Genomic DNA, 27,602 nt, shown 5'->3' on the forward strand with positions numbered 1-27,602 from the left:
AATTTACTCACAAATTTATTACAATCAGCCCTTCTCTTCTAGTTTCTCCATTGATTCAGGAGGTTCACAGTCTGGCTCCGTTGTTCATCAAAATCCCAGGCCCCGTGTTGTCTGGCTGCACTATTTTAAGCTTGCATTTCAAGCAAATAACAAATCAAACAAAATTTGAATTGAAGGGGGTAGGAAAACATCTAACAGCCAGGCACACCTCAAGTTGCCCTGTTCAAGGAATTCCAGCCCAATGTCTAGACATTGAAAGTAACGTGCCAATCTTCACTCCCAGGCCTATTTCTAAATGTTCTTGTATTAATTTCATTCCATTCATTGTATAGAGATGATGAAATATTTTGGCTTGCGTATAATACTTCTGCACTTAAATTTCATGTGCCATTTATTTTTCCAATTACATAAACCACTTGGGAAATCTTTTGCTGCATCTTTGTCTACTCTCCCTTTTTTCGTGCAAGGATAAAATTATTATGATGTTCTCTGGAATACAATTTTAAATAATAATAGCCAAAACAAATAACATTATATAAAGTCTGCAGCAATATTTAATGTCCAAAATGAGCTCATGATTGCACTTGTTTTCCAGCTACACAGAGACACTGATGAAGAAGGGTCTTAGAAAAGGAATAATTAACCTTCGTGGCTCATTATCCTGTGTGCTTCATTGTCATCCAGTCAAGCCACCGTCTTTCTGAAAGTTCTCCTCCTGATAAAATCTTTCTGTACAGGTTGTTAGTAATACCACTGTGCAAGCACAACTGGCAGGTAAACATTGGGAAAATATTAAATGTGTGACTAGTCAGAAGTCACGACTGAAGTTTATTCACTTGTAAGTGACAATGTTTGGAAAGCTCATTTTTGGTAGGACACTTATAGACGTGTGATCTTCCTTTCTGGCATTTTCATGAAAGTTCACATACAGTTCTTCATTTTTATGTGCAGGTCTGCTGAGAATGAGCATTCTCCAAATCACTTGCAAAGCATAGAACTACACTCAGTGGCCACTTTACTAGGTACATCTGTACACTTGCTCGTTAATGCAACAACCTTATCAGCCAATCAAGTGGCAACAACACATGAAAGCATGCAGACATGGTCAAGAGGTTCAGTTGGTGTTCAGACCAAACATCAGAATGATGAAGAAATGTAATCTAAGTAACTTTGACCATGGAATGATTGTTGGTGCCAGATGGAATGGCTTAAATTTCTTAGAAACTACTGATCTCCTGGGATTTTCATGCACAATAGTCTCTAGGGTTTACAGAAAATGGTGTACAAAACAAAACAAAATTATCCAGTGAGTGGCAGTTCTGTGGGAGAAAACACCTTGTGAGAGAGAGAGGTCAGAGGAGAATGGCCAGACTGGTTCAAGCTGACAGGAAACGGACAGTGACTCAAATAACCACGTGTTACAACAGTGGTATGCACTAGAGCATCTGTGAATGCACAGACGGTTGAACTTTCAAGTAGATGGGCTACAGCAGCAGAAGACCACACCGGGTTACACTCCTGCACCTAATAAAGTGGCCAGTGAGTGTATGTGATCAATGTTTGAGAATAGCTTTTCAAATCAGCCACTTAATTGACATCTGATTCTTGGGTTTCCTCTTCAAATAGTATCATCAGACGTGATGACAATATGCATAATGGAATGTCAACTATTTTTAAAGAAAGCTCAAGATGTGGAAGGTCAAGTGATCAGAGTTGAAATTGAATGTGTTGGTCTAGAAAGCAGATGGTCAATGGTTGTTGCCAATTTCACTAGTACTTCCTCAATGTGTTGTTCAGGGTAAGCTATGTCAGTACACAAAGGGTGATGATGACAAAGGCATTGTTACCTATATTTTTATTTGTGTATTTCATCTTTACTGTCTTTCTGTTTGAAATGAGCATAGAATGCATTGAACTCATCAAGGAGGGATACGTTAATACCAGCAATACTGCCTGACTTTGACTTGGAACCCATCATAATTGACAAGTGTTTGTGTAGCTAGTCTGTGCCTCAAGTTTGGTCTGTTATTGTTGCTTGTAATCCTTAGTGGGTTTCTAAAGGTTGTACCTAGACTTCCTGCATAGGTCAGGGTCACCAGATCTCACAGTTGATCCATGGTTTCTGGTTAAGAGTTCCACTCTGTGACTGACCAGCTGAGCCATCATGATTAACTCTGCCTTTATCATCGGGTCAGTCCTCAATCTGAAATGTTGCATAGAGATGCAGCATGGACGCAACATTAAACCCATCGAGCTTGTGCACTATTCTTAAATCAATCCCATTTCCCTGCATTCTGTCAGCTGCCCTGAATCCTACCATTTACTGGGGAAAATTTGCTGTGGTCAATGTACCTGTCTACCCACATGTCTTTGGGATGGAGGAGGAAATTAGAACACCTGGAGATGGTTTGTTATTTTTTTTTCCACAGATGCTCAGTGTTTACAGCATTTTCTGTTTTTGTTTTCAGATTTCTGGACCGACAGTTTCTAATGTTCATGAGAGTTTCATAGCTGGTACTCAGGGACTTGTGTGCACCTAAGAATGCTTCTTTTGTGGCTGCAGACTTGTTTCGTATTCAATTAGTGGAAACTCATGCAGATGACTAACATTCCCTTGTAATCTGTAGGTGAATGAATCACCACTGCACATAGCTAATGTTGCCATGCAGTGGGAAACAAGTCAAAGCTCCAGCCCTTCACTCACTCTAATTGGTGTCATGCCAACCAAGGTTAATGTTCTCACAAAATGCGGCACCCAAGCAATCCATTAACTGTAAAATCCTAGTACAACACTGGAAAATGCAGAAACAAATAAGCAGAATACCCTGGTGATTTTGGTACCCATGAAGGTTGAAAGACCATTGAGTTCAAGCAATGGCTGGTTCTGTTCCATAGGTTTAAAATGTCACTTCATTCAACACCCTCTGTTACCTGAGACACTTGTATGCAGGTACATGGGGGAGACTTATCCAGCAGTAGGGTTATGTAGTTGGTGGAAATGTACATAATTCACAAACACTAACATTGACTTGGGGTTCACTTTAAGAGGCTAGACTGGCATGATGGTGCAATTACGTAAAGGACTTTTACTGTGCTTTGTGTTCAGTTTTTTGGAGTTCAATAAGTGAGTTGTTACAGTTTTTCTTAAGCATAAAATGCCTTATGTCATTTTATTTCTGAAAACCTACACTCTTACCAACCCTTTTTACGATTTCCTAGTTCTGTGTTCAATTTCCCTTTCAATAAACAATAAAGTTCTCTGAGCTTTTCGAGTTACTTGCTATTCCCGTTTGTTAGCCTTTTGCAGCGGAGGCACCTAGATCCCTTTGCATCTCAGAGGTCTGCGATCTCTCACTATTTGTTAATATACTTCTATTTTAAATTCCCTTCCCACCCAAAAGGACAGTTTCACATTATCCACTATTTTCTAGATCTTTTCTTATTCATTTAACCTTGCTGTATCTGTAAGCACCTTATGTCCTATGCACAACTTAATCTTCTACCTGTCTTTGTGTCATCAGAAAATGTAGGGACCATACCTTTTCTGCCTTCATCCAGAATATTTATATAAAGTGCAAAGAGGCTGAAGCCCCAGCACTGATCCCTACTACACACAATTCATTATACCTTGTGAACCAGAGAAAGGAAGAGAGAAAAAAAAACAAAGAAAGAGCCAACTTATTTCTTCATATTCACCACTCAATCTTCTATCCACAACTGTGAGCTTTTATTTTCTGCAAAGACGTTTGGGATGCTTCCTTAAAATCTTCTGAAAGTCTAAGTATTTGCTCAGTAGCCATTTTATTAGGTTCCTCCGGTAGCCAATAAAGTGGTTACTAAGCGTATGTTCGTGGTATTCTGCTGCTGTAGCCCATCACTTCAAGGTTTAACAGGTTGTGCGTTCAGAGATGTTCTTCTGCACACTACTGTTCTAATATGTGGTTATATGAGTTAGCGTCACCTTCCTGTCAGCTTGAACCAGTCTGGCCATTCTCCTCTGACCTCTCTCATTAGCAAGGCATTTTCATCCACAGAAATGCCACTCATTGGATGTTTTTTGTTTTTCATGCCATTCTTTCTAAACTCCAGAGACTACTGTGTGTGAAAATCCCAGGAGATCAGCAATTTCTGAGATACTCAAACCACTCTGTCTGGCACCAACAAACATTCCATGGTCAAAGTCACTTAGAGCACACTTGTTCCCCATTCTGATGTTTGGTCTGAATAACAGCTGAACCTATTGAGCAAGTCTGCATGCTTTTATGCATTGTGTTGCTGCCACAGATATTTGCATTAATGAGCAGGTGTACCTAACGTAGCCGCTGAGTGTCATACGTTAGCTGATCACCCTTTATCTAGTCCTTAGGAAGGGTCATGTCCTGAAATGTCGACTGTTTATTCCTTTCCATACAGGCTGCCAGACCTGCTGAGTTACATTTTGTATTTGTTGCCCTTTATTCACAGCATGTTATTTCAACAAATAATGGAATAAATTGATCAAAATATTTTCAAGGTTGGGGACAGAGTTAGTCATTAACCTTCATAAGACTCCTCAAAGTATCTCTGGTATTCAGCGGCTCTTAGTATTTATAAAAACTGGTTAAATTATTAAATTAAGTAAAATTTATGAAAGAAGCCAGAAATCTCTTACTGAAATATATTTAATATTTTTATTCATTTTTGTATTTAACCAATTTATATATTTATCATGTTAATTAATTATTCATTCAATCTTCCATGAATTTATTTATTTATTTTGCTTTCTGTCTACCTATATATTTATTTACTAAAATAAAATAAATAACTGAGCTTGCTGTTTACTTCCTAATCTCCAAGTCAGGAATTGCCATATGGATGAAAACGGATTTTGATCCTATGGTGCCAGGTTAGCTTACGATCAGAAAGGTAGAGTTTCCTGTTTATTCTAAGCAGGTATGAGCTCTGCTGCCAGACTCCAAGGTCCTATGGTATAATGACTCATTTGATCAACATGTCCTGGCAACTATTAGTTAGTCTGTTGGTGTGACCACATAAGTTTGGGAGTAATTACATTCAAGAGACTGAATGCCTTCAGAACCCACCCCCCCAGAACCACTTGACACATCAATTGACACACAAACTGGTGGTGGCTCATCTTCATCTTCCCTATTCTTGCCTTTTCACTTGACACTCTTCCACCAGGTGTAGTTCTAGGGTACATGAAAGGACAAAAGCACAAGGGCAGGTTGGTGATGAAAGGAATACAATAAAGTGTAGCCTGGGGAAAAGTACACACTCAGGACAACAAAGACTTGTTCAGGTTTTAATTCCTTTATCGGTTTTCGATGTTTAAGTGCCAGTAGAGTGTTGCAAAGTAAAACGAACAAATTTACAACCAGTTCTTGCCGTTACAATCTCAGTTTAACTTCCGATTCACACCCTTGCATATGGACAGAATTGGGTATGCAGTATAAAAAAATACCAGAACTAATACGGTACAAATACGGAACTAATACAGTAGTGGCAATTCTGAAGGAACACAATACAAACAACATTAGAACCCCACCCACCCTGCATCTTATATACATAGCAGCGAAAAATGTAAGTCAATACATCTCATCTAAGATGTACACACGTGCTGAACTTCCGAACAGAGGCTAAACGTTCACGTTACGCGGTTACATGCACAATCAGTCATGATACAATAAAGTTAGACAAAAGGTACACTTTGGCACAACTTTTACAAGGTATTGCCTGGTAGCTAAATTACAGGAAAACTGACCTACTTGGCTGGTGAGGAACTTTGCCCAAGCCATGCAATCCAGCGTTGAGTCACTTACTCGAGAAAATCTAAAGCATCCACATGTAAAACATGTCAAATTACCGATATTCTCAATCCACCAACAAGCATAAACGAATTCACATGGATATTGTCAATTAATGCTCACCTTCCCTCACCATGCCCAGCCTCAGGAGGAGCCCAATTTCCAACGCCCTACCACGTCTTCAACAGAAAACAAAATGGTCTCCCCACTATCCCGTGCGTGAGTAATGACATCACCGTCTCCCTTAAAGGCACAGACAACTATTCCTGCATTACCCGGATGGCTGCCTAAGTACACTTTTATTGATGCTGAGTAAGATCGATGGTCACCTGGTTACAAAAGTAAGAGGTAATATGTTCCTCATCAACAGCCATTTTATTCAGAAGAGCTTTCTGTTGAGAGCAAAGTGTAATTGGGAAGTAAGATGGCATCATCTGCTAGTATTTTGTCCTACTATTGGACACAGCCTTGGAAACAATTATTTCAATAATTGTGAGATAAAATATCCTCAGTGTATGTATGTACATATCCCTTTCAAATTCTCTAAGCCATTCAGAAAAACCATGGCTGATCTTGTACTATATCCACTTTCCTGACCAATTTCCTTATCTCTGAGTCCCCCTCATGTCCTAAAATTATATGATTTTCAACAAATACATGCAGACTCAACACACTGCTGCATGAGGGAGATAATTCAAAAGATTTACAACCAACAGGCTAGGAAATTTCATTTTACAGTCTTAAGTGATTAATTTCTTTTTCTGAGAATATGGCATCTAGTTCTGAATTCTCGTTATGTGAAATAGTCTTTGAGAATTTATTCAGTTGCACTCAGAATCTTATTTCATCTTAATTCAGTGCTAATTTCTTCACATGGGACTTCATCTATGCTTTGGCATCAAGGCACGTATATTCTTCTGTAAGTATAAAAAAACAAATCTGCAGACAGTGTTCCAAATCTGGTCTCAATAAAGTCTTGTTAAATTTCAGTAATATATCTTTATTTCTGTATCCTAATCCCCTTGCAATAAAGGCAGCCATTCTATTCATTTTCAAATTGTGTATTCTGCATGCATTTACTCTTTGCATTTCATGAGTCAGCACATTGATCACTTCTGAAATTCACTGTTTGCTGGTTTCGCACCATTTAAAATAAATCTGCTTTTATTTGTCTTGCTAAAGTGTGTAATCTCACATTTTATCACCTTGAGTTCATGTTCCATTTTCCTTCCCACACTTGACCTGTCTATACCCTTTCTGCAGACTCTTTTTCCCCTCTTTTCACACTATATTCCCTTTAATAGTCACTAGCCTACATAGCTTTGTATCATCAGCTTTCAGTCATACTTACAGTCTATTTTTACATGTCATTAATGTAACTTATAAACAACTGGGCTCTCAGGAATGATCACTTTGGTATCCCATTGATTGACAATCCCTAGAAACAGCTCATTTATTTATGTGCTTTCCTTTGTGATGAAATTGTGCTCAGTGTCCGCAAAGACCTAAACTCAAAAGAAGAGTTGAAACCCCATCCGATATAGCTATCTATGGGTATCCTCTCTATAGGGGGGTGTGAATTGGGATGATGTTTTTGTAGGGAAATGTACTATGGACATGTGGTTGATGTTTAGAGATCTCTTGCAGGATGTTAGGGATAAATTTGTCCCGGTGAGGAAGATAAAGAATGGTAGGGTGAAGGGACCATGGGTGACAAGTGAGGTAGAAAATCTAGTCAGGTGGAAGAAGGCAGCATACATGAGGTTCAGGAAGCAAAGATCAGATGGGTCTATTGAGGAATATAGGGAAGCAAGAAAGGAGCTTAAGAAGGGGCTGAGAAGAGCAAGAAGGGGGCATGAGAAGGCCTTGGTGAGTAGGGTAAAGGAAAACCCCAAGGCATTCTTCAATTATGTGAAGAAAAAAAGGATGACAGGAGTCGAAGGGTCTCGGCCTGAAACGTCGACTGTACCTCTTCCTAGAGATGCTGCCTGGCCTGCTGCGTTCACCAGCAACTTTGATGTGTGTTGTTGACAGGAGTGAAGGTAGGACTGATTAGAGATAAAGGTGGGAAGATGTGCCTGGAGGCTGTGGAAGTGAGTGAGGTCCTCAATGAATACTTCTCTTCGGTATTCACCAATGAGAGGGAACTTGATGATGGTGAGGACAATATGAGTGCGTTGATGTTCTGGAGCATGTTGATATTAAGGGAGAGGAGGTGTTGGAGTTGTTAAAATATATTAGGACAGGTAAGTCCCCGGGGCCTGACGGAATATTCCCCAGGCTGCTTCACGAGGCGAGAGAAGAGATTGCTGAGCCTTTGGCTAGGATCTTTATGTCCTCGTTGTCCACGGGAATGGTACCGGAGGATTGGAGGGAGGCGAGTGTTGTCCCCTTGTTCAAAAAAGGCAGTAGGGATAGTCCGGGTAATTATAAACCAGTGAGCCTTACGTCTGTGGTGGGAAAGCTGTTGGAAAAGATTCTTAGAGATAGGATCTATAGGTATTTAGAGAATCATGGTCTGATCAGGGACAGTCAGCATGGCTTTGTGAAGGGCAGATCATGTCTAACAAGCCTGATAGAGTTCTTTGAGAAGGTAACCAGGCATATAGATGAGGGTAGTGCAGTGGATGTGATCTATATGGATTTTAGTAAGGCATTTGACAAGGTTCCACATGGTAGGCTTATTCAGAAAGTTAGAAGGCATGGGATCCAGGGAAGTTTGGCCAGGTGGATTCAGAATTGGCTTGCCTGCAGAAGGCAGAGGGCAGAGGGTGGTGGTGGAGGGAGTACATGCAGATTGGAGGATTGTGACTAGTGGTGTCCCACAAGGGTCTGTTCTGGGACCTCTACTTTTTGTGATTTTTATTAACAACCTGGATGTGGGGGGTAGAAGGTTGGCAAGTTTGCAGATGAAACAAAAGTTGGTGGTGTTGTAGATAGTGTAGAGGATTGTCAAAGATTGCAGAGAGACATTGATAGGATGCAGGAGTGGGCTGAGGAGTGGCAGATGGAGTTCAACCCGGAGAAGTGTGGGGTGGTACACTTTGGAAGGACAAACTCCAAGACAGAGTACAAAGTAAATGGCAGGATACTTGGTAGTGTGGAGGAGCAGAGGGATCTCGGGTCACATGTCCACAGATCCCTGAAAGTTGCCTCACGGGTGGATAGGGTAGTTAAGAAAGCTTATGGGGTGTTAGCTTTCATAAGTCGAGGGATAGAGTTTAAGAGTCGCGATGTAATGATGCAGCTCTATAAAACTCTGGTTAGGCCACAATTGGAGTATTGTGTCCAGTTCTGGTCACCTCACTATAGGAAGGATGTGGAAGCATTGGAAAGGGTACAGAGGAGATTTACCAGGATGCTGCCTGGTTTAGAAAGTATGCATTATGATCAGAGATTAAGGGAGCTAGGGCTTTACTCTTTGGAGAGAAGGAGGATGAGAGGAGACATGATAGAGGTGTACAAGATAATAAGAGGAATAGATAGAGCGGACAGCCAGCACCTCTTCCCCAGGGCACCACTGCTCAATACAAGAGGACATGGCTTTAAGGTAAGGGGTGGGAAGTTCAAGGGGGATATTAGAGGAAGGTTTTTTACTCAAAGTGGTTGGTGCGTGGAATGCATTGCCTGAGTCAGTGGTGGAGGCAGATACACTAGTGAAGTTTAAGAGACTACAAGACAGGTATATGGAGGAATTTAAGGTGGGGGCTTATATGGGAGGCAGGGTTTGAGGGTCAGCGCAACATTGTGGACCGAAGAGCCTGTACTGTGCTGTACTATTCTATGTTCTATGTTCTATATGACATATCAATCTACTCCTCAAACATTAGCTTACTTCCCTGTCTAGTCTCTGTGGCGATATCTGGCTGTCAATGCCCATTATTTGAGTGGTGGGTTCACCCTCCCTACCAAAGAATAGATACTTCCAGCTACAAAATAGTTTAAATACAGTTTAGTTTATTTTTAATGATACATGTATAAATTTAAACAAGTAGTTCTTAATACACATTGAATAATCACAGAATTCTCAGTTATAAAAGACTTCCTAATTCCAAAAATTTTATAAACTACAAAGGATTTCCAGTGAGGCTTCCATAGGTCGGGCCGATCATGGTTGTTCTCTCCTGGCTTTCTAGGTAGGCAAGCCTTGGCAGTGGAATATGTTGAGCCCATGTAGCAAGCTCTCCCTCTCCATGCATCTGATGAACTCAAAGGAATGGCGGAGACCAGTACAGGTTGGCACCAACAGCATTGCAGGAGTTGCCAGTCAGTGTTGAACTCAACACAGGACTGCCTCCAGCTCCGGATTTTTTCCTCGGGCTTTACTCCTGAAGCAAGGCAGCAGAGGTTTAAGATCAGAGCTTTCCTTTCCTGGATGAGTTACCAAACACTGCTGATGGGCCCCATCTATCCAAAGCGACAGATTTTAAGGTGCCATTAACCCACCTCTGCTCCTTCTCCTGCCAGTAGAAATAGTTCCACTGTGCTCACTAACTAAGCCACACATGAAGGCCAGGAGCTGGACTTGATTGTCAGAGGCTATTTGAGATGCACACCATTGGAAGCTTTGAATAGGTAGTGGGAGCTTATTCCCACTACCATCTCTGGCTATCCATAATAATGGACTCCAACATCTTTCCAACCGCTGAAGACAAGCTAACTGGCCTATAGTTTCCTTTTTTCTGCCTCCTCCTTCTTAAAGAGCGAGTGACATTTGTAATTTTCCACTCCTCTGGAGCCATTCCAGAATCTAGTGATTCTTGAAAGATCACTACTAATGCCTTCAGCTACCTGTTTCAGGTTTAGTCCATCTTGTCCAGGTGACTTCTCTATGTACCCCACCGCACCCCACCGAGCTCCTATGCAAACTTGGCATGTTAGCCAGCTCTGCTAACAGCCACTGCACCTCAGTGGTGAGAAGGCCATCATTCTTAAACAATATGTTTCTAGGGTTGGGATGATTTGGGTCCAACTGAGCTGGAAAGTTGGGATGTTTCAATTAATGGAACCCCACTTTGAGCAAATTCTGTGCAAATACTGCCCATACATAATTATCAGTTGGCAAGAAATAATAGATTGTACATCTCATCGTTATAAAGATAGTGTATTTACTAATTTTAGCTTTATAAAACAGCTATTAAGAGGAAGAAAAAAAGAAAAAAAAGGCCTATTACAATTAAACCAGTCTAAATGTGTTCATCATTGGAGCTTGCATTGTCCAAAAGCTGGGTATAACTGCTACTCACGGTGCTGAATTCTCATCACCAATCACCGGTAGAACTTCTTATCTTAGACTCAATCTCGCAAAGCACTTGCAATTGTGTCTTCCCGTCAGATCGAATCCTACGGCCATCCCTCCTGATCTTCTCTTCTCTGCATTTCCTGCCAAAACGATCATGAAACCCACCAGTGTCTGCCACAAATTTCTCTCTGCCCAGCTTTCTCTAGAACCTTCTCTCAATTTCACCATCCTGACTGGCTGACACACTGTTCATCACAGCCCCTATCTTTAACTGAAACACAAACACCATCAGCAGAACACACTGCTTCTGCAGAAAGCTATTAAATGAAATACCCTACAGCATTAGCAGTAGAAACATAGAAACATGGAAACATAGAAAATAGGTGCAGGAGTAGGCCATTCGGCCCATCAAGCTTGCACCGCCATTCAGCATAATCATGGCTGATCATCCAACTCAGAACCCTGTACCTGCCTTATCTCCATACCCCCTGATCCCTTTAGCCACAAGGGCCATATCTAACTCCCTCTTAAATATAGCTAATGAACTGGCCTCAATTGTTTCCTGTCACAGAGAATTCCACAGAGTCACCACTCTCTGTGTGAAGAAGTTTTTCCTAATCTCGGTCCTAAAAGGTTTCCCCTTTATCCTTAAACTGTGACCCCTCGTTCTGGACTTCTCCAACATCAGGAACAATCTTCCTGCATCTAGCCTGTCCAATCCCTTTAGGATTTTATACGTTTCAATAAGATCCCACCTCAATCTTCTAAATTCCAGCGAGTATAAGCCTAGTCGATCTAGTCTTTCATCATATGAAAGTCCTGCCATCCCAGGAATCAATCTGGTGAACCTTCTTTGTACTCCCTCTATGGCAAGAATGTCTTTCCTCAGATTACCAGAACAAAACTGCACACTATACTCCAGGTGTGGTCTCACCAAGGCCTTGTACAACTGCAGTAGTACCTCCCTGCTCCTGTACTCGAATCCTCTTGCTATGAATGCCAGCATACCATTCGCCTTTTTCACCGCCTGCTGTACCTACATGCCCACTTTCAATGACTGGTGTATAATGACACCCAGGTCTCGTTGCACCTCCCCTTTTCCTAATCAGCCACCATTCAGATAATAATCTGTTTTCCTGTTTTTGCCACCAAAGTGGATAACTTCACATTTATCCACATTAAATTGCATCTGCCATGAATTTGCCCACTCAAACCTTAAACCTTAAAAAACCCTAACTTTAACCAGGATATTTTTTTTCTATCTTCAAACATTTCTGACATACTGCTCGTGACTTCCATAGTGAAGACTGATACAAAATATTTATTAAGTTCATCCACCATTCCTTGTCCCCCATTACTGCCTTTCCAGCATCATTCTCCAGTGGTCCAATATTTACTCTCATCTTTCTTTTCCTCTTTATATCTGAAAAGAACTTTTCATATCCTCAATGATATTTTAGCTAGCTTACCTTCATATTTCATTTTTTCTCTCCTCTTTTTTAGCTGCCTTCTATTGGTTTTAAAAGCTTCCCAATCCTCTAACTTCCCATTAGTTTTTAATATATTATATGCCCCCTCCCTTGCTTTTATGTTGTCTTTGACTTCCATTGTCACCAACAGTTGCCTCGTCCTCCCTTTAGAATATTTCTTCATCATTGAGCTGTATCTATCCTGCACCTTCCAAATTGCCCCAGAAACACCCACCATTGCTATTCTGCCGCATTCCCTGCTGGTATCCCTTTCCAATCATTTTGAACCAGCTCTTCTCTCTTGCCTCTTTAATTCCCTTTGCTCTATTGTAATACTGATAGACCTGACTTTATCTTCTCCCTGTCAAATTGCAGGGTGAATCCTATTATATTATGATCGCTGTCTCCTAAGTGTTCTTTTACCTTAAGCTCCCTAATCAAATCTAGTTCATTACACAACACCCAATACAGAATTGCTTTTCCCCTTGTGGGCTCAACCACAAGCTGCTCTATCTCGTAATCATTCTACAAATTCCCCCTCTTGTGATCTAGCACCTTTCTGATTTTTCCAAACTACCTGCATGATGAAATCCTGCATGACAATCATAACATTGCCCTTATTACACGCCTTTTCCATTTCCCATTAAATGTATACCCACATCCTAGCTACTTTTTGGAGGCCCATCAGGGTCTTTTTACTCTTGCAGTTTTTTTACTCACAAGGATTCTACATTTTCCAATCCTATGTCACCCCTTTCTAAGGACCTGATTTCATTTTTTTAACCAACAGACTCACCACACCCCCCCCCCATCTATCTGTCTGCCCTTTTGATGCAACGTGTATTCTTGGATGTTAAGCTCCCAACTATGATCTTCTTTCCTCTTCTTAATGTACCTTACACATCTCAGGCTAGTCACCATTTACCTTCTGCTTCATGATATTTGTGAAACTAAATAATTATAATTTAATTTGAAAGAACCTGTTAGAAATGACAAATCCATATACTTGCCATATTTTTCTGAAGTTCCTTATTCTTATCTAGTTACATGTGTGACTGAAAATTATTAACAGTTGGTTCTCAAGAAATACCTGGAACATGAATAAAGAAACACATGGTTGGTTTATGAAAAATTACAATAACATGTAAGACATTGATTGCTTGATACAATCCAAGCCTTCTTAGATTTCTAGTATACGTGTACAACTAAAGCTTGGAGAAATAGCTACTTTTCTCTTTAACAGTTTCTGGATATATCAAATTGTATTCAGCTAGAAGCAGTCCTCACGATTTAAGGTTGGACATTAAGGCAAGGGCAAAGAATGTTCTAATCAAAACTCAGACAAGGGAAGATTATTGTTTGATTAATAAATGTGAAATTCCCAGCTGTCAATGTACAGTAGGCATTGCCAATAATAAAATGACTAACAGTCAGGAATGCAGTCATGGGGCTTGGAATATTGAAGAATAATGCTGAAAAGACAGATTTGATACAGATCTGATTAAAATTTAAACAAACTAAATGCCCATTTATGGAAAATATTTAATGTCCAGGAATAACACAGTAATCCCACGTAATAATTATAACAACATTTCAGTGTTCCCAGGTTATTTTAATGTCCTGATGTGAAGTACTTGAAAAATGCCTTTGAAAATTTCCTTAAAAGTCAATAATCCAGAGTTGAGGGGCTTCCCTTTTTTAACCCTCAGGCAGTAGGTTGAATCAGCTACTGTGAACAGCCTACACAGGCCAGCGAAACCCTGCAACATTCCTTCCTCTCAGTTTAACTTGCAGAGGTTTTATGAGGCATTGTCTCGCCTAGAATTTCAGGGTAGAATGAGCAGGTGTGTCTGACCAGATTCAAGGTTCAAGATTGTTTAATGTCATTGCCTTACACTTGTGTAAGGAGAGCAAAATAATTGTTACTCCAGATCGGATGCAGATGAAGATAAAGAACACAATAACAAAACTGAAAAAACACATACCATAAATATAAATATATAATTTAGCTTATATACCTAGATTGATTGTATGTCCATAATGTGACACTAGGCTCTACATAAAGTGACTGACTGGACATAATAAAGTAGTGCTGGGGTTAGTGGGTGGAGGTGTTGATCAGCCTTACTGGTTGGGGAGAGTAACTGTTTTTGAGTCTGGTAGTCCTGGTGTGGATGCTACATAGCCTCCTCCCTGATGGGAGTGGGCCAACTAGTTCTGAGCAGGGAGTGGACCAATCAATCCTAAGCAGGGTGTATGGGATCCTTCATGATATCACTGGCCCTTTTCTGGCACTGTTCTGTATATATGTTCTTGATGGTGGTTGGCTGCTGGCAGTGATGCACTGGGCAGTTCTGACTGCCCATTGTAGAGCCTTCCTGTCCTCTGCTGTGCAGTTTGCATATCAAGCAGTGACGTGCATCTGTAGAATCACATAAGTATGAATGTGCAAAGTCCAGCTCTCTTCAGCCTCCCCATACCCTTCTAGAGCTAGTCTGTGTCTAGTATATTTGCAGTAGCCTTCTTGAACATCTGCCAGCTGGTCAACTCAAAACAGTCCTGAAGCATAGTGATTAGAAGAAATATCCGTCTGTATTTCAGAGTTCCTACAACTGTGTCTTGGAAAAGAAGCAACTTATCCTGTCAGAGAACTCTTATACAAATGGATATTTGTTGTTTTCAATCTTTTTCCATCTCCTCAATGAAAGCTACTCCAAAGTCATTAGAATATTATTAAGTTACGTCTTCAATTGTAAAGTGGTGAAGTAATTTTGCTGATGACACAAAGATTGGTGGCATTATGGATTGCATATAAAATTATTGAAGGATACAGTGAGATGTAGATCCTGTTGATCTCCTAGATGGCAATCAACACAGGTATATCTGAAGGATGTGTGCTTAGCCCACTGCTCTACTCTCTCTACACTCATGACTGTATGACTAGGCGCATCTCAAACGCCATCTATAACTTTATAGATCACACCACTGTTGTTGGCAGAATTTCAGATGGTGACAAGGAGGCGTACAGGTGTGAGATAGATTGGCTGGCAGAGTGGTGTCACAACAACAACCTCACATTTAACACCAGCAAGACCAAGGTATTGATTGTGAACTTCATTGAGGAAATCAGTACATTGCCGCAATCATGAAGAAGACACATGGCTCTACTCCATTAAGAGCTTGAGGAGATTTGGTATGTCACCAAAGATGCTTGTAAGTTTCTACAGGTGTACAGTGGAAAGTTTTTTGACAGGTTGCATCATCACCTGGTATGGAAACTCCAAAGCACATCATTGCAGGAGGCTGCAGTAGACTCAGCTAGTTACATCATGGGCACAACCCTCTCTATCATTGAGGACTTCTTCAGGAGGTAGTGTGTCAAGAAGGCAGCATCCATTATTAAAGACCCTCACCATCTGGGACACGCCCTCTTCACATTACTGCCATCAGGGACGGGGTACAGTTGCCTGAAGACTCACAGTGAATGTCTTAAGAACAGCTTCTTCCTCTCAGTGTCAGATTTCTTGACCATAAATCCATGAATGCTACCTCATCATTCATCTTTTACACTATTTATTTTTGTAACTTACAATATTTTTTCATGTCTTGTGTTTCAACACAACAGATTTCATGAACCTGTTTCTGATTCTGCAGATATGGGCAGAAAAGGGGCAAGTGGAATCTAATCCGGACATTGTGACACTCTGCAGTTTGGGAGATCCAACATGAAGGGAGATTACACAGTTAATGGCAAGACCCTTAACAGTGTTCATGTACAGAGGAATCTTGGGGTCAAAATCCCTAGTTCCCTGAAAGCATTGTACAGATTGATAGGGTGGTAAAGAAGGTATATGGCATACTTGCCTTTATTAGTTGAGGCATTGTGTTCAAAAGCCAGGAATTTATGTAACAGTTTTGTAAAAGTCTGGTTATGTTACATTTAAGAGTATGGCATCGAGTTCCAGTTGCTGCATTATAGGAAGGACGTGAAGGCTTTAGAAAAGGTGTAGAAGTGTTTTACCAAGACACTGTCTGGTTTGGAAGATATGTGGCATGAGAAGAGATTGGACAACCTGAGACTATTTATCTAGAGCAGTGGAGGCTGAGCAAAAATCTGATGCAAATTTATAAAATTATGTGAAGCATAGATAGATTAGACAACCAGTATCTTTTTCCCAGTCTCTGGTACTAGATAGAAGGTGAAAGGAGAAGTACAAAGGAGATGTGCAAGGCAATTTTTTTTTTTTACACAGAGGGCTTGGAATGTACTGTAAGGGGTGGTAGTAGAGGCTGATAGCAAAGCAGAGTTAAGAGATGGGCACATGATCTAAGTAGAGAGGGGAGAGGTATGATCAATGCGTGGAGAAGAAGGGTTAGATTAATTAGGAGTCATTAATATAATTAGTTTGGCATGACATTGAGGGCCAGAGGGCCTATCCTATACTGTTCTATGTTTCAAGTTCTTTCTTCTCAGGCGGTACCTCGGAATTGGGGATTCCTTGCTTTCACTGCAATATTCTGATTTCTGAGGTGCCCAAGTTGGCCAGTGTGGGATTCACAGACTCTTTCACAGATGGGATAGTAATTTGGGGTGGAGTGATGCTGCAATTATTCAAGGAAGCTTTGAGCATATCCTTGAATCTTTTTCTCTGAGCTGGTAATCTCCTCCCACGATAAAGCTTGGATAGAGTGGCTGACGTGGTTATCTTTATTCAAGGGGAAAGAAATAGCAGTCACTTGAAGGCAAAGGTTCAGCAGAAAATCCATGAGCTACTGGATGATGTGAAAAGAGAGAGGGTTTGAGGCCCAGTAATTCACTGACCTTTGTTATAAATCTTCAGTGCTGTGAAAGCGACCAACAATTCATTAAAAAAAACCCAACCCAATGAGAGCTGAGAGAAGGAGGGAACTCATCAGGGACAGAGAGGCAGTCAACACCAGTTGGAAGGAATACTCCTCATTACTAACTCTGTCCTTGACACAAGTCCCCTGATCTGTACACTACTACAATCTATTCAAGCAACACACATAAATGTTGCTGGTGAACGCAGCAGGCCAGGCAGCATCTCTAGGAAGAGTTGCAGTCGACGTTTCAGGCCGAGACCCTTCGTCAGGACTAACTGAAGGAAGAGTGAGTAAGGGATTTGAAAGTTGGAGGGGGAGGGGGAGATCCAAAATGATAGGAGAAGACAGGAGGGGGAGGGATAGAGCCAAGAGCTGGACAGGTGATAGGCAAAAGGGATACGAAAGGATCATGGGACAGGAGGTCTGGGAAGAAAGACAGGGAGGGGGGGACCCAGAGGATGGGCAAGGGGTATATTCAGAGGGACAGAGGGAGAAAAAGGAGAGTGAGAGAAAGAATGTGTGTATAAAAGTAAGTAACAGATGGGGTACGAGGGGGAGGTGGGACATTAGCGGAAGTTAGAGAAGTCGATGTTCATGCCATCAGGTTGGCGGCTACCCAGACGGAATATAAGGTGTTGTTCCTCCAACCTGAGTGTGGCTTCATCTTTACAGTAGAGGAGGCCGTGGATAGACATGTCAGAATGGGAATGGGATGTGGAATTAAAGTGTGTGGCCACTGGGAGATCCTGCTTTCTCTGGCGGACAGAGCGTAGATGTTCAGCAAAGCGGTCTCCCAGTCTGCGTCGGGTCTCGCCAATATATAAAAGGCCACATCGGGAGCACCAGACGCAGTATATCACCCCAGCCGACTCACAGGTGAAGTGTTGCCTCACCTGGAAGGACTGTTTGGGGCCCTGAATGGTGGTAAGGAAGGAAGTGTAAGGGCATGTGTAGCACTTGTTCCGCTTACACGGATAAGTGCCAGGAGGAAGATCAGTGGGGAGGGATGGGGGGGGCGAATGGACAAGGGAGTTGCGTAGGGAGCGATCCCTGCGGAATGCGGAGAGAGAGGGGGAGGGAAAGATGTGCTTAGTGGTGGGATCCCGTTGGAGGTGGCGGAAGTTACGGAGAATAATATGTTGGACCCGGAGGCTGGTGGGGTGGTAGGTATGATCCTCTCGTATCCCTTTTGCCTATCACTTGTCCAGCTCTTGGCTCTATCCCTCCCCCTCCTGTCTTCTCCTATCATTTTGGATCTCCCCCTCCCCCTCCAACTTTCAAATCCCTTACTCACTCTTCCTTCAGTTAGTCCTGACGAAGGGTCTCGGCCTGAAACGTCGACCGCACCTCTTCCTAGAGAGGCTGCCTGGCCTTCTGCGTTCACCAGCAACTTTGATGTGTGTTGCTTGAATTTCCAGCATCTGCAGAATTCCTGTTGTTTACAATCTATTCAAGCCAGTCTTGTTGCCATTGCTGACAGAATCAGATTTATTATCACAGTGAAATTTGTTGTTTTTGCTGCAGCAGTACAGTGCAAAGACACAAAAATCTATAAATTACAAAAATTATAATGCAAAAATTAATTTGGGCAAAAATAAGTCAAGAAAGTTATCTCCAACTCAAAAATAACTCACTAATAACCTGCTACTGAAGCCCAGTTTGAATTTGCATGAAATAATTGCCCGAAAGGATGGGACAAAAACAAATCTTTAGCACCTTTAAAACATGCTAGACACACCTGAAAAGCCGCAATCTCCTCTATGAGTTGGGAAATGGGATTTAGTCCATTTTTGGCCATCATAGACGGTTAAAATGGCATCTTCTGTGTTGTAAATTTCTGTTTCTATGGTGTAGCAATGTTGTTTAGAGAAAGAAACTTGCAACACTGGTTTCGCTACACCCATATTGTTTCCAGTGTCAAGTGCTTACCTCTAAAATAGAGAACTAATGAAAAATTATTAACACCTTCACTACTTTTTAAACAGCTGATGTTCAGAAAAAAATGCAACTTTGCTGTATCTTTAGGGGTTTTTGACCATCTGGATTGATACAGGATAATATTTTCTCTTTGGAAATGCTAATGCTATTAGTTCTTGAATACCCACATGTGGAATCAGTGGACCTTATTTCTCTTTCACAACCACATCCTACACAGATAACAAGGCAAAATTTGCTGGATTACCCATTCACAAGTGTGGACTAATTATATTAACTCTCCAGTTATTAATATCTTTTGTTGTAGTAACTGTCTTGACAACCATAATGTCTTTTTGTCACTATGTCATGAACTAAGAATTTGAAGCCAAATCTGGAAAATATCACTTATAATTCATATGTAGCAATCTGGAAAAAATATATTACTATATATCAATGCAGATTATAGACTGGACATATTTTAATGATAGGAATACAAATTGTTGAGTATTTCTTTATTGCGATGCTACATATTAATGAACTTACCATTTGCAATAACTTTAAACATTTCACCAATCTTAATTATAATTTGGTGTAATTAATAGGAAAATGAAATGGAGAACTAACAGCTTCCTAAACATTTTCAGATATGCTTGTACTGAAATCAGCGTCCTGCCACCTCACTACCTAGCACTGTTAAGTAACAACCAGTATTTTCATTTCTAAATCCAGACAGCATTAGACACTGTTTACAGTGAAAAATGTAGACACAGACAAGTGTTAGCGGCCAGCACAGCAATCTGCAGACTGTAGAAGAGTTTGCACAATACATAACTCAGCCTGTTTTAGTAGGCTTTAGTATGTGTATAGCTAGGAAAGTAAATAGAAAGGAAATTAAATCAACAGCTATTATGTCATCTATAGAAAAAAATCTCGGACAACCTTTTGTTCCTGGATAAAAAAGATTTTCTTTAATTAATATACCGGAAAAGAGATTTGCATTTCAAATTAGATCATGTACAAAATATATTCAGAACTGTGCTGTAAATTGTCAACCAAGTCTCATAGAACAGCTCAAGCCCTGTCTCTACAGATTCTGCAGCTTCTAAACATCCCAGATCAATCTCCAAACGCCCAACCGACTTCTCATCTGCTTTACAGATTATAGGTAGCTTGCTTCTTACTGACATTCCTTTCATATTTAAGACCTTGGAATGTATTTCTACATTAAGGGTGATATATAACTGTAAGTTACTCAACATTGTTTTACAGCAAACTAACTTAAAATTGTTTGAAGAATTAACGGCCAAATTGCAAAGCCCTTCAGGATCATGATATGTGATTAATTCATGTTTGTAATAATGAAATACAGTAATTTGTTCATAATAATCATTTTGTGGATGCTGCATAAACTGTGCTATGCAATGTTCGAATACGTGCCGACATAGCCCAACGTTGTAGGTCATTAAAACCTATGTGCATCATCGTAAAGTAGTTTACTGACTTAAAGGGGAAGTGCATTTTAGTTGCAGCAAGTATTAATTTGTATATAAAGACTGAAGTTTTCCTGGAAAACAATGAAGAATGGTGTAGCATGATGTCCTGTAAATACAGCCAGGAACCTGCGCTCAGATACATTCAGTGAGAAACAGAGGCAGACAGGAATGATGACAAAAGAAACTGCAGGTGATGGGAGCAAAAGCAAACTGCTGGAGGAACTCAGCAAGCCAGGAAGCATCTGTGGAGGCAAAACAGTAGTCAACATTTTGGGTCAAGACCCTGCATCGGGACAGGAGCTATTTGTTGACTTTAGCTTGTGTGTTCAATTTAATTCAAGAAACTAGGTACTGTTAGAGCTCTAGAAAATTACAAGGTTGCTAGGAAGGAGCTTAAGAATGGAATTAGGAGAATCAGAAGGGGCCATGAGAAGGCCTTGGTGAGCAGGATAAGGAAAACCCCAAGGTATTCTACGTAAAGAGCAAGAGGATGAGCCATGTGAGAATACGACCAGTCAGGTGCAATAATGGAAACATGTGCATGGAGTCGGAGGAGGTAGCGAAGGTACTTAATGAATACTTTGCTTCAGTATTCACCAGGGAAAAATACCTTGCCAATTGTGCGGATGACTTACAGCGGACTGAAATGCTTGAGCATATAGAGATTAAGAAAGTGGATGTGCTGGAGCTTTTGAAAAGCATCAAGTTAGATAAGTCACCGGGACCAGATGTGATATACCCCCCAGGCTACTGTGGGAAGTGAGGGAGGAGATTGCTGAGCCTCTTTCGATGTCATCAATAGGGAAGGGAGAAGTATGGGAGGATTGGAGGGTTGCAAATGTTGTTCCTTTTTTCAAGAAAGGGAGTAGAGATAACCCAGGAAATTATAGACCAGTGACTCTTACTTCAATGTTGGAGAAGATCCTGAGAGGCAGGATTGGAGAGACATAATCTGATTAGGGATAGTCAGCATGGCTTTGTCAAGGGCACGTCATGCCTTATGAGCCTGATTGAATTCTTTGAGGATGTAACAAAACACATTGATGAAGGTAGAGCAATAGATGTAGTGTATATGGATATCAGTAAGGCATTTGATAAGGTTGCCCATGCAAGGCTCCTTCAGAAAGTAACAAGGCATGGGATTGAAGGAGACCTTGCTTTGTGGATCCAGAACTGGCTTGCCCACAGAAGGCAAAGGGTGGTTATGGATGGTTCGTATTCTGCATGGAGGTTGGTGACCAGTGGTGTTTCACAGGGATCTGTTCTGGGACCCCTTCTCTTTGTGATTTTTATAAATGACCTGGATGAAAAAGTAGAATGATGGGTTAGTAAGTTTGCTGATGATACAAAGGTTGGGGGTGTTGTGGATAGTGTGGAGGGTTGTCAGAGGTTACAGCAGGACATTGACAGGATGCAGAACTGGACTAAGAAGTGGCAGATGGACTTCAACCCAGATAAGTGTGAAGCGGTTCATTTTGGTAGGTCCAATTTGAAGACAGAATATAAAATAAATGGTAAGGTTCTTAGCAGTGTGGATGATCTGAGAGATCTTGGGATCCGTGTTGAAAGAATACTCAAAGCTGCTGCGCAGGTTGATAGTGTTGTTAAGAAGGCATGTATTGGCATTCATCAACTGTGGGATTGAGTTCAAGAGCCATGAGGTAATGATACAGCTAAGTAAGACTTCGGTTGGACCCCACTTGGAGTACTGTGTTCAGTTTTGGTCACCTCACTACAGGAAGGATGTGGATACTATAGACAGAGTGCAGAGGAGATTTACGAGGATATTGCTTGGATTGGAGAGTGTACCTTATGAGAATAGGTTGAGTGTACTTGGCCTTTTCTCCTTGGAGCGACGGAGGATGAAAGGTGACCTGATAGAGGTGTATAAGATGATGAGGGGCATTGATCGTGTGGATAGCCAGAGGCTATTTCCCAGGGCTGAAATGGTTAACATGAGGGGGCATAGTTTTAAGGTGCTTGGAAGTAGGTACAGAGGGGACGTCAGGGTAAGTTTTTCTCACAAAGAGTGGTGGGTGTGTGGAATACACTGCCGGCGGCGGTGGTGGAAGCGGATACAATAGGATCTTTTAAGAGCCTCTTAGATAGGTACACGGAGCTTAGAAGAATAGAGAGCTATGTGCTAGAGTAGGTTACATGGCCGGGAGAACATTGTGGGCTGAAGGGCCTGTAATGTGCTATAAATTTCAGCGTTCTATGTTCTATGTAATAATCCCATCCAAACTCATCATCAAGCTTCAAGGTCTGGGCAGCTGTACCTCCCTTTGCAATTGGATACTTGAACAGCTACTTCCTTTTAATTACTTGTTTCTTGAACCAACAAGCAAAACCCTAATCACTGACACAGTGATGGCCCAAGTGCAGAGCGAGAGACGAATCAGTAGAATGGACAGATCACTGAGCTTTAATAGAACAAAAGGGAAATAATGAACACTAGACCAACAGGGCTGCCAACCAAAAACTCTCAAACTAAAATCTCATGTTGTCACAGCGGCTCGAAGCAATAACTTAATTTTAAATGAATACTGTTCCTTTGCAATGTCGATATAAACTACAAGCTTCTTTTCCAAACATGGACAATGGTAAGCAGGAAGTGTTCCATTGCTATGCTTCGGTCAAATCTCAACAAAAACTGAAACACAAGAAAGGAAGTTAAATGCAGCCACAAGTATACTAATTATCTGGAAAGTGTATTCTCACGACCCCATTCAGCTGCCCACCTGTGAGGGTACTCGGACTCTGTGGCAGAATCTGTGGTTGTGACAAATCACTATAGTTCAGCAACACTATGATTACTTTGACCACCTTGCACTAAAATGGATTTTTTTTGTTCTATTTATGTTTTCTTATAAAAATTGGGTATCATTTATGTTTATGCTTTTCATGTGAATGCTACTTACATGCTGCTATGTGCCCATAATTTTGCTGCTGGTATATTTTTCATCACACTTGTACATTTGACAATAAACTCAACATTGACTTTGACCCACTGAGCTTTTCCTGTATTCTCTATTTTTATTTCTGATTTCTAGCAGCCATCGTACTTTGCCTTTGGAATCCTAGCAGAGATATACAGGCATGTTCAATCCAAAACTGGTCTTTGGCAAAAGAAAATAAAATGTTCTCATTGTTTAGAGAGCACCAGAGACTTACATTGCACAACAGTAAAAATCTGCAGATGATGGAAATCCAAAGTAACACACACAAAATGCTGGAGGGTCTGGTAAAGGGTCCGGGCCTGAAGCGTCAACTGTTTACTCTTTTCCAGAGATGCTGCCTGGCCTTCTGAGTCCCTCCAGCATTTTGCTTGTGTTGTAGAGAACTGTGAGAAGTATCTAGCAAATATCCCCAGCTCCTGTCAGCAGTAAACTGGATGTGTAAAATTCCTTTGCCAAGATGGACTTCACATCCACTGGCAATCCAATGCTTTGTGACTATAATCACTACTGAAAGTTTCAATAAGGATGTCCTTATTGAAGGATAAATTGACCCTCAAAATTGTTCAGCTTTGTTTTAAGTATGTGGTTCATTAGGACTAGAGTCTGAGGTTTGAGCTTTTTTTAATTAGAAAAGTTGTTGAATGTTGCAATGCTATTGGTTTTCTGATTTGTTGTGTTTGTTTGCTATTTTCAGTAATATTCTGTGTAAGAGCTTGAACATTATTGAAGTTTGACACAGAAGTCAAATCCTGCTGATAGACACTTTTGTCATCATACTTGGCTGCACTGGCTGGTCACTCCGTGATGAAAAGCAATTAGATCAAGTTAAATTAAATAAGCAGCAGTTTTCTACAAGTCTGTTGTATCAACATCTACTCTTTAGTGACCTATTTTCACAGGATTTAACTATGGCACAATTTTTGTATACTGGCTTGGAATAATTTCATTCTGATAAAGAAAATTTATGAAGATGGAAATTCCAATATACCCAGCTATATTTATGACTTACTTTATATTAGACAATCGCCTCATATAGACAAACGGTAAAAAGAAATGTATCCAGGTTAATATATAAAATATGTTCCAGAATTTCCAGAAAACAAAAAAAAAAAATGAAGTAGTTGGTAACAATCACTTTATTATTTATAACCATCTCTCCAGAAGTTACTGCAAATATAATTATAAGTTCAAAGATCCTGTCGTTGTTACTGCTTAAAAAAATTGATTTACTACAAATTGCTGCCATTAGCTTCACAAGTAAAGGGTATCACATCTAACTTTCTTGTAACACATACACAAAAAGTGCTGGTGGAACTCATTAGGTCAGGCAGCATCTATGGAAATAAATAAGCTGTTGACGTTTCAGGCTGAGACCCTTCTTCAAGACTGAGAAGGAAGGGAGAAGATACAGAAAAAAAAAGCAGGGGAGTGGAAAGAGGCCAACTGGAAGGTGATAGGTGAACCTAGGTGGGTGGGAAAGGTCAGGGGCTGGAGAAGGAAGAATCTGATAGGAAAGGAGAGTGGACCACAGGGGAATGGGAAGGAGGAAAGGACCCTGGGGAAGTAATCCACAGGTGAGAAGAAGTAAGAGGTCAGAGTGGGGAATAGAGGAAGGGGAATGGGAGATTTATTTACCAGAAGGAGAAATCGATATTCATGCTATCAAGTTAGACAGTAACCAGATGGAATATAAGGTGTTGCTCCTCCACCCTGAGGGTGGCCTCATCTTGGCTCAAGGCGAGGCAATGGATCGACACATCAGACAGGAATGGGAATGGGAGTTTGGCCACCAAGATGTCCCGCTTGTGGTGGATAGTGTGGAGGTGCTCGAAGAAGCAGTCCCCTAATTTACTGTGGGTCTCACCAGTGTAGAGGAGGCCACATCGAGAACATCGGACACAATAGACAACTCCACCAGGTTCTCAGGTGAAGTGTTGCCTCACCTGGAAGGACTGTTTGGGACCCTGAATAGACGTGAGGGAGAAGGTGTATGGGCAGGTGTAGCACTTTGGCCTCTCGCAGGTTTAAGTGCTGTGAAGGAGAATTCTGGGAGGGATGAATGGACAAGGGAGTCACAGAGGATGTGATCCCCGTGGAAAGCGGTTGGGGGGGAGGGTGTGTTTAGTGGTAGGATCCCTTTGGAGATTGCACAAGCTACGGAGGATAATTTGTTGGATGCAGAACTTTCTGGTAGTTTGCAGGTCTACTAGATAAATAACGTAAATCTGAATGAATCTGGCACAAAACAATGGGATTGCAACTCCCTGAAAGAGAACAGTTTGAACAGTGGTGCCTAACCCCCAAGATTAGTGAATAGATTCTCTTCTTGTTTTAATTTGAAATTTGTAACATCTGCTACCTCTTGCTTCTTGTTTCTCTCCACATATCCAATTTTCCTTTCCTTCCTCTTATTTCCTTTTCCGTAACTAATTTGATTTTACTTCTCACTATTTTGTTACCATGTATTCCCTTGATGTGGTCAAACTCTTTAGTTTCTCTCTCTCACTTTCTGAGAGAGATCCCACTGTAAAATAATGAACTATCGGTATGATTTTGGCCTGGGTTGAGTTAAATGTTCTTAACCAGACTGCCAGAAAAAAAGTCTATAATTGACCTCAGCATTCATGGCTTATGAAGGAAAAAATAGGTCAACGTTTCCATTCCTTATTTCTGTCCAGGAACCCTTTCTGCACATTGACAAGATTAGCAGCACTCTTTGCTGTGACATTTCACAAAATACTGTTTCAGTTGTTGTATGTTTGTCTCAGTAAGGACATAGATTTCAAACCCCACTTAAGAAACTTGAGACTGCAATTTCATAACATTTAATGCAAAGCTCAGAAATGAGCTGGAGTGGGCCTGCATATAGGCTTGGACTTAAAACTGGTGAAACTGATCATTACTCCACATACATTAACTAATAAGAATTTGGGAATTTTCTTACAAGTGGGTGTGAAAGCAGGAATCCTCAACCGGCTGGGTAGTGGTGCTCTAATGCTAAATTCCACATGTATTTCAGCCTGGGGGAGGGAATTTGGATTAAATATATTACTCTTATTTCTTGCACTTTCTGGAGAATTCTGTACTATATCCAAAGAGGCACAAAAGGAATTTGCCATTTAATACAAATGGAAGGGAATAACTGCAAGAGCCTTAGGTAATGTTTTGTAGTATAAAACAGAGATTGTTATCTTCCCAAGTATATATTTTAAATCGCTAATGGCTTGTAAACTTATTTTGTTAAGTCTTTAAATCTGTTTGAAAGTATTGGGGTCAGTGTTTTAGGTTATTTTAAGATTTGATACTTAATTTCTTTCTATGCTTTTGAATGTCTTTGAAAGTTTCTAAAGCATTTTGAAACATCTAGAGTAGTGCTAAAAGGTTTAAAGTTTGCCAGTTCTTGCCAGGTCTGGAGCCACAACACAAATGACTCTCAATTTTGACCAGTGCTTTTTCTAACCACACCACTTAATGACCCTTATGACTCAGACATTTTAATACACAGGGCCTCACTCTGGAGAATGTTCCTTGCTGTTTATGGAAGTTCCCACTGGCAGAATTCCAAAGGTAGGTCTATTTTTATTACCAAGGGTAGCGGCTAATTGAGAGTTAATTCCTCTGATGGCAGAATTCGCTCATCATAATAAAGAAGGCTTCATCTGGTGGATTCAGAAGACTTAATAGCACTATTGGGAGCACTTGTTTTTCCAATGTCCTTGCTCATAAAAATGCACAGCAGAGCAATTACCACTAAGACATAATGTCGGTTTTCTATTCCAAAAGAACAAATAATAAGATGGGTCCATTTGTCCATAGTGTTTCTTATGTTACAGTACTGTCTGTCATTCAGATATCCTCATTAGTTCACACTT

At 40.8% G+C, this 27,602-nt stretch overlaps 1 long non-coding RNA gene across 2 annotated transcripts in view; it reads right to left on the minus strand.

Annotated features, from left to right (window-relative positions):
- Nucleotides 1-27,602, minus strand: part of LOC140187680 (uncharacterized) — a 109,002-nt gene that overhangs the window by 68,135 nt on the left and 13,265 nt on the right. Inside the window, exons 3-4 of one of the 2 annotated variants that reach the window (XR_011883136.1) lie at nt 13,526-13,605; nt 9,787-10,132 (exon numbers count right to left, since the gene is read on the minus strand). The exons of the other annotated variant lie outside the window; for it this stretch is intronic. This is a non-coding gene — a long non-coding RNA (uncharacterized lncRNA). Of the gene's footprint in view, nt 1-9,786; nt 10,133-13,525; nt 13,606-27,602 lie in introns of those variants that run through there. 2 annotated transcript variants of the gene reach the window in all.

The sequence above is a fragment of the Mobula birostris genome, chromosome 25 (genome assembly GCF_030028105.1).
Source record: "Mobula birostris isolate sMobBir1 chromosome 25, sMobBir1.hap1, whole genome shotgun sequence".
Lineage (NCBI taxonomy): Eukaryota > Metazoa > Chordata > Chondrichthyes > Myliobatiformes > Myliobatidae > Mobula > Mobula birostris.